The sequence below is a fragment of the Anolis carolinensis genome, chromosome 1 (genome assembly GCF_035594765.1).
Source record: "Anolis carolinensis isolate JA03-04 chromosome 1, rAnoCar3.1.pri, whole genome shotgun sequence".
Taxonomy (NCBI): Eukaryota; Metazoa; Chordata; class Lepidosauria; order Squamata; family Dactyloidae; genus Anolis; species Anolis carolinensis.
The window spans coordinates 71,769,486-71,775,908 of NC_085841.1; the positions used below are offsets into that span (position 1 = coordinate 71,769,486).

Consider the following 6,423-nt stretch of genomic DNA (forward strand, 5'->3'; position numbering starts at 1 on the left):
TCCTTTCTTCCAAGTTTGCTACATTTGCAGCAGCCTCTGCAAAAGCAAGCCTTCCACAACAGTTTGCAACATTTTGCTCCAGCAACAGAAGCAAGCCTTTCCCGCCCTTTTTGAAGCAAGGCCTCACAGTTTGCTACATTTGCAGAGTTCCAGCCCTGCAGAAGCAAGTCCTGCACAGCATTTGCTACATTCGCTCTGCAGAAGCAAGCTTTCCACAGCAAATTGCAACATTTTGTTCCAGTAGCATCAGGACTAAGTCTGCACAGTGCTTGCTACTTCATCTACCAGGTGCCTGCAAAAGGGGTTTTGCAAACTCCTTGGTGCTTGCAGGAGTTTGTTTGCAACTGATTTATTGCTGTGTTCTTATTTCTTGCTTTAAAGTAATAAGTTTTGAGTGTGCTTTTGTAACTGCATTGCCATTTTGTTTGCTTAATTTGTGATTATGGCTCATACTCTAGGCTCTGCAAAATCAGAGGGAAAAGCTTATAGTTTGAGATCTCAGGGTTCAATTCATCCTACCCAAAAGGCTTTAGACCTGCTTTTGCTAGAAGAGGCTCAGCTGACAAATAAGGCTGAAAGCGTCTGGCTTTCTATTGTTAACCTTGATGGTCAACTAGAAGGTTCTAAAGACACTAGGGAGTCTCAATGTATCAGGGCTAATCTCAAGGTTCTGGTTAACGAATGGAGAGCCCTAGTGGATAGCATCACCCAGGTGCTTGGCAAAATAAACAGCCAGGAATCAGATCTTCGAGCTCTACAGTTTTTAAATAGTGTTAAGCATAGGGAATCTAGTTATGCACACCTGTTTCATGTAGCTGACTTCAGCCCCTCCCCCAGAAGGGAAAGGGATGATCAAGCTTCTCCCACTCATAGTGTGAGTTCTGAGCTCCTTAGGCATTCCCCGAAGGCCTTGAGTGCTAAGAGCGGTCAGGGAAGTGCTTCGGCCCATAGCAAACACAGCTACCTCAGCAGGAAGTCAAACAGCAGACATGACTCCACGCCAGGGTCTTCTGTTTCAAGGAGAAGCTCCTCATCGATGGCGGCCTTCTACAACAAGGAAGCCAAGCGCATGGAGCTGCAGGAAAGGATCCTTGAGGCGGAAGCTGAGGCAGCAGCAGCAGAGCTAAGCCTCAACTTCGAGCAGGCTCAAACTGAATTGGAAGCAAAGTTAAAGCTCACATGTGTCCAAAGAGATGCAGCTCAGAAGAGGGTTCGTGCCAACATCCTGGCGAAGGCGCTGCAAGGAGAGCTGTCTCAGGAAAACGTCAACCGTTTACCAACACCACCAACCACGCCTCTTCTGCCAGCCCACGTTGGCTTCCAAGACAACAAGCTGGTGCAGGTGGACAGCGTCATCGTGCCACACAGGCAGGTCGAAGAATCCAGGACCAGGAGCCCACAGCCACCAACTCAGGTTGCGAGGCCAATGGAAACCAGGGTTTCGCCCATACCTGAGATCACAGATGTTCCTCTGAAGGGACCTTCTAGGTTTGAGAAGAACTTCACCTTTACCCCTGACCAAACACCCCTTCCGTTTCTTCAGATTCCTCAGTCACAGCTCGAGTCTCTGTTTAGGAACCCGAAGAAGGATTTGAGGGACAAAGGTGTGGAGAAATTCTCTGACCAGCCAGAAGATTTCCTATTTTGGAAGAAGACCTTTCAGCGTGCCATACAGAATTTAAGACTCACCTCTGAGGAGGAACTAACTCTTATGGTTGCCTGGCTTGGTCCAACATCAGCCCACCAGGTGAGAAGAATCTTCTCAGCCCTCATCGACCAACCAGAAAGAGCACTGGACACTGCATGGACAAGGCTTAACCAGCGTTATGGGTCCAGCACCCAAATTGAAGCCTTGCTGATGGACAGACTTCATAAGTTCCCAGTGCTCAAACCTAAGGACTTTGAACAGCTTTGGGACCTATCAGACTTATTGGTTGAACTTCAGTCAGCTAAGGGAAACCCACAGCTTCCAGGGTTTGCCTGCCTGGACCAGCACTTGTCCCAAACTGCCATCACTCAAAGGCTGCCCTTTTTCTTGCAGGAAGAATGGGGCAGGGAAGTCTTCAGATACAAGCAGGCCAATCATCAGGTCTACCCACCATTCACCCATCTTGTGGATTTTGTTACAAATGCTGCCATGCAACTTAACGACCCACAGACAGGATTTCCAACTCTTTATGGGGCTCCAAGGACGGATAGGCCCATCAAAGAGCCCAAGAAACCTGCAAAGGACAGTGGCACCAAGAGAAACATCGTCGTCAAGTCCACAGAGACTAGCCCATCTCCAGCTGACGCCAAGACGACTTCTAAGGATGTTTTGTGCCCACTGCATGCAAAGCCCCACAGTTTGGCCGACTGCAGAGAGTTTGCCAGAAAGCCTCACGCAGACAAAGTCGAGATCCTCAAGAAATCCGGGATCTGCTTCAGGTGCTGTGGTGCAACTCCCCACCAATCAAAGTCCTGTAAAGAAAGGGTAAAGTGCAAGGTGTGCCAATCTGAAAGACATTGTTCAGCGATGCACGATAAGGATTTTGTGCCCTTGAAGGCCAAGAGCGGAGCAACCAGTCAACGCACCCCAGAAGTGCATCCAGAAGATTCGACTGGACCTTCATTGGGCGCTGAGGCACCCTCTGTGGCCTGCACCCAGCTGTGCGACAGCCCAAAGAAAACTAGGATTTGCCACCCCATCTGTTTGGCAGATGTCTATCCCACCAGCAAGCCATGGATGAAGAAGAGAATGTATGTGGCCCTTGACAACCAAAGTGATGGTTCACTGGCCACCCCTGACTTCTTCAGCTTCTTCAAAGGACAAACAAAGACTATTGACTATTGTATTTCTACTTGTACAGGCAAACAAAGAAGACAGGGTCGTGTTGCTTCTGGATTTATCATTTCGCCTTGCGGCAAAGATATTCGTTTTGAGTTACCTGACCTTATTGAGTGTGCGTCCATCCCACGAAATAAGGACCAGATTGCTACCAGAGAAGTGGTGCAAGCGCATCCTCACCTGAAAGGACTACAGGACCTCATTCCTCCCTTTGAGCCGGGCATCGACATCGTCCTGCTCATTGGATCCAACTAACCAAGCCTGATGAGCATCAGAGCTGAAAATAGAGGTCCTCCTGGTGCACCCTTGGCACAGAAGACTCCTTTAGGATGAACCATACAGGGACCTGTATGTGTTGACAGAATGCATCCTCCATCATCTTTGTGTCCAGATCAGCCAAACACTCTCAGCTGTGGCAGAGTCACCCTCATGCAGAGTTGCCTCAGTCACATCTCTGTCTGCTGCCAAGGAGTTTCATCTGAGTTCTCATCCATCTTCGACGTATCCCAGGATGACGAGAACACAGCGCTCTCCCGAGACAAGCAAACGTTCCTGAACATCATGAACTCCGAGGTCAGCCTTAGTGAGGAAGGGAATTGGATAGCCCCTTTACCCTTCAAAGCAGACCGGCCTACGCTACCTTCCAACAGACAGATGGCAGAGAATAGACTGCAGTCTTTGAGACGCAAGATGCAGCGTGATCCCAAGACCAAGCAGCAAATCGTTCAGTTTATGGACGACATGTTCACGGCAAGGTATGCTGAGCCATCCAGCCCTGGCTCAGACAGAGAAGAGTCTTGGTTCCTTCCATTCCATAAGGTTACTCACCCTCAGAAGCCAGAAAAGGTGCACATTGTGTTTGACGCCAGTTCCAAATGCAAGGACATCTTATTGAACGATGTGCTCTTGAAGGGACCAGATCTTCTGAACAGCCTTATTGGAGTCATACTAAGATTCAGGGAATCAAAGTATGCAGTCATCTCTGACATCTTTAAAATGTTTTATGTGTTCCTGGTCACACTGGAGCATAGAAAGTTTTTTAAGTTTTTATGGTTTGAAGACGCCCAGGCTCAAGATCTACACCAGTTGAGCATCCCGTGTCAATTCATGGCCAGGAGCCCTTTACAGAGCTTGCACACCGAACTCCACATTTTCTGTGACACTTCAGAGAAAGCCACTGCAGCTGTGGCTTATGCAAGACAAAGAGACTCTAGTTCTTGCACTTTAGGGTTTGTTATGGCCAAGGTCAAAATTGCTCCATCTAATGCCACTATCCCTAGGTTAGAACTGTGTGCAGCCGTGCTAGCCATCCAAATAGCTCAGATAATTAGGAGAGAAACTGGTATTTCAATCAGGGGACCGGTTAAGACAATCAGGTCCAATTGCGGCACAAATTTTGTTGGGGCTACCAAAGAGTTAGACTGTGTTTTTAAGTTTGCCAAGGACCCCAGTGTCAACAGCTATTTGAGTTCAGAAAAGGTTACACGGTTATTTAATGTACCACATGTGTTTCACATGGGGAGGGTGTGGGAACGTATGATTGATTTGTGTAGAAAGATACTGGACGCTATGTTTTTGAACTGTAAATATTTCACCCACGATGTTTTGGTCACCTTGATCGCAGAGGTGACAGCCATTGCAAATAGCCGTCCATTGGTGCCCATCACCACAGATTCGGACAACCCACAGCTTCTCACTCCTGCATCCATTCGAACTCAAAGGCATCTGAATGGCAGGAGATTATGTATCCTGTCCCTGAAGCATCTTACAGAGCACTTTGGAAGAAAACTCAAACTTTTGCCAACCAGTTTCGGAGATGCTGGAAGGCAGAGTACTTGGCTCAGCTCCAGAGTCACAGAAAGTGGGGAGACACTAAAACCAACACCAAAGTTGGCGACGTTGAACTTCTCAAAGACAAATCCTTACCTCGTTTCAAGTGGCCTTTGGCCAAAGTTATAGAGACCTTGCCAAGTCCGGACGGATTGGTAAGGAAGGTAAAACTAAGAGTGTGCCAAAATGGCAATGTTTCTGTTTTACATAGACCAATTTGTGATATTGTGTTGTTGTTGAATGTATAATCAGTTCATTACCAAATTTGTTTGTTAATGTTTTAGTGTAGATTTCTTATCATTAAGAAATCTAGGCCAGGAGTGTGCTGGTACAGCTGTACCAGAACCTTCTATTTTACTTTCTTGCTGCAAATGTTTGCAGCCATAGGACAGGCCACCTGTCAATCACCATTAAGTTTGGTTCCGCCCCCTGTTCAGGGCTCTGGGAGGGAAGGAGCCATTTTTAAGTTAGTCTCTCTTGGGAAATTCAGCTGTAGGACATAGACCAGCTCGTCCCGTAAAAGGCTTCTTATTTCAAGACCACCAGGGTTCAAGACCACCAGGGTTCAAGACCACCAGGGATAAAGAATACCAGGGATAAAGACCTCCAGGGATAAAGACCACCAGGGTTAAAGACCACCGGGGATAAAGAGCACCAAGGTTAAAGAACCCCAGGGATATTGACTGTCCAGGGATACGACAACAGCACAGAAACATCTGCAAGCCATTGGCTGGTAGGTCCACTCAACAACCAGACGCACTTGGAGTTGGCAGTGGGTCCCAGACTAGCTAGGCCCAGATAACAGATAGCCTGGGAGGGGTTATAAGAGGGTTTTCACAGTTATTCAAAGCCTATCGCCTGTCCTGTGGGACAAGACTCCTTGAAGATTTATTATTTGTTCGTCAATAAAGACTTTGTTATTTCTTTAAAGACTTCAAGGCCATCTTTTCAGGAAAACTCCTCAACGACCCTTCTTTTAGGCCCCTGGCTTCCCACTGGGCGTAAAGCATATGTCCTACATAACAGACAGTCAGTCACAGGCCCAGCGCGTGACAGAACATCTATTATCCTCAATAATACAAATCATCCACGAATGCCCTTGTTTTATAATGCATATTTCTTATTCTTGTCCCTTTAAGATTTGGATCATCCCTAATAGTGTTTAAAAGAATTTCCATAGCAAAAATAAAAATTAGTGGTGAAAGAGGGCATCCTAGGCAGGTACCTTTTTTATCTTTATCTCTTTTGTTTCTAATCCATTGATCCAAATTTTAACCTTTTGCTCTTTGTATATCGTATTTATTGCGTTTAAAAATTGGTAACCTAAATCTAATTCTTTCATTAACATTTTAAAGAAGTCCCAATTGATGTTGTCGAAGGCCTTCTCTGCATCTACTGCGAGTAAGGCCATTTCTTTCTAATTATTTACCTCAGTTTTCTCTTTGGTGTTGTAGATCTATTAAGGGATTATAAGACAATGTCTTAATAACAATTATTGTATGTCAAGTGATATTATTATGTCCATATAGCAGACAGCACAAGCAAAGCTAGAATTTCCTTCTTTGTCATCAGTAGGGTCATTAGGCACAGTAAAGCAACCACACCAGGCAACAAATGATGGGCATCAACTATTGCCAGCCCTGCCTAACCACATGGCATGCTCTGATTCTGTGTTGCATTTAGATGTGGTGGAGAGAATCCTATCCCATCATCAATACTGATGTAACATCACTCTTTCCAGTCATTTCATGAACAGGCATCATCCT

The 6,423-nt window shown here is 46.2% G+C and overlaps 1 protein-coding gene across 1 annotated transcript in view; it reads left to right on the forward strand.

Annotated features, from left to right (window-relative positions):
- Positions 1-6,423, forward strand: part of rsph3 (radial spoke head 3) — a 34,239-nt gene that overhangs the window by 9,232 nt on the left and 18,584 nt on the right. The gene's annotated exons all lie outside the window — the stretch shown is intronic.